Raw genomic sequence first — 1351 nt, 5'->3', positions numbered from 1 at the left:
CAGTACTCTGATGCATAGCAAGTGATTGCAAATACCATGGTATGTATCAGGTGCACCTTAGTATCCAGACTGACATTCTCGCCCTTCAGTACTTTAGAGAGGTCTCTAACCACAGACTTTCCCATCGCAATATGTCTTTTAATTTCCTGGCTGCTGGTGCCAAGAGTGTTGACTGTGGATCCAAGCAAACCAAAACTGTGAATAATCTCAATCTCTTCACCATCCAGTATGATACTGCCAATTGATGCAGTGGTGAGAATCTCTGTTTTCTTGATATTGAGCCTCAATCCATACTGAAGACTGTAGTCCCTGACCTTCCACAGCAAGTTCTCAGGTCCTCCTCAGTTTCTTGAAATAGTCTTTTCTGCTATAAATGCAGCATCATTCTTCCTGTTTTTCATTACTGACATAGTATACCATGTGATTGATTCAAAGTGGCCAAGGCCAATCAATCTTAACTAATGCCTAGCATGTCGATGTTCATAAATTCAATTTAATTTTTTACCATGTCTAGTTTTCCAGCATTCATACTTTGTACATTCCATGTTCCAACTACTAAAGGATATTTGCAGCTGTTTCTCGTTTTGATTTGACATCCAATCTGGGCTCTACTTCTAATACTGTAACTATCTCTATTTATCTATTGTTCATAGGTTTTCAGGAGCCTACTATTTCCGAAGTTTGTGGGCAGTACTACTTCTTAGTGTGTCTTACAACAAAGTCTCTTCTTATTCACAGGAAACCAAAATATGATCTTTTGTCTATCCTTCCTCCTTCCTGAATTTAAAAATCATATTAAGAATCGATGTGAAGCATTAAACACCAATGATTGAAAAAGACAAGATGAGCTATGGGATAACATCAAGGATATCATCCATGAAGAAAGCAAAAGATCACAACAAAAACAGAGGAAAAAAGGGTACTATGCAGTATTTGCCTTTTTGTGGCTGATATATTTCGCTCAACATAATGTCCTCCAGGGTCACCCATTTTGAATAATATTTCATAAGTTCCTTGTTTTTCAATGCAGCGTAATATCCCATTGTGTGAATATACCACATTTCCATTCATTTGTTGATGGTCACGTTGGTTGTTTCCAATTCTTTGCTATTGTGAACAAAGTAGCAATAAACATGGGTGTGAATATATCTGCTTGGGTGGCAGTTATGGGGGGACACTGAGAAAGGTGGGATAAATAATGTGTACTGCATTCAAACAGATAAGGGTGAGAACTGTTCAAAAGAGATATGTGATTAGGTATTATTGTCATGACAGGAATCCAGAAAGAAGGCTGCTTAGTGGAGTAGACTTGGGGGGAGGGTTTGTATAACAACGAAAGAATTTTTCTTTT

Source organism: Elephantulus edwardii, unplaced genomic scaffold (assembly GCF_000299155.1).
Source record: "Elephantulus edwardii isolate Elephantulus edwardi_28Jun2011 unplaced genomic scaffold, EleEdw1.0 scaffold00047, whole genome shotgun sequence".
In the NCBI taxonomy this organism is placed as follows: domain Eukaryota; kingdom Metazoa; phylum Chordata; class Mammalia; order Macroscelidea; family Macroscelididae; genus Elephantulus; species Elephantulus edwardii.
This window is presented reverse-complemented; position numbering follows the sequence as displayed.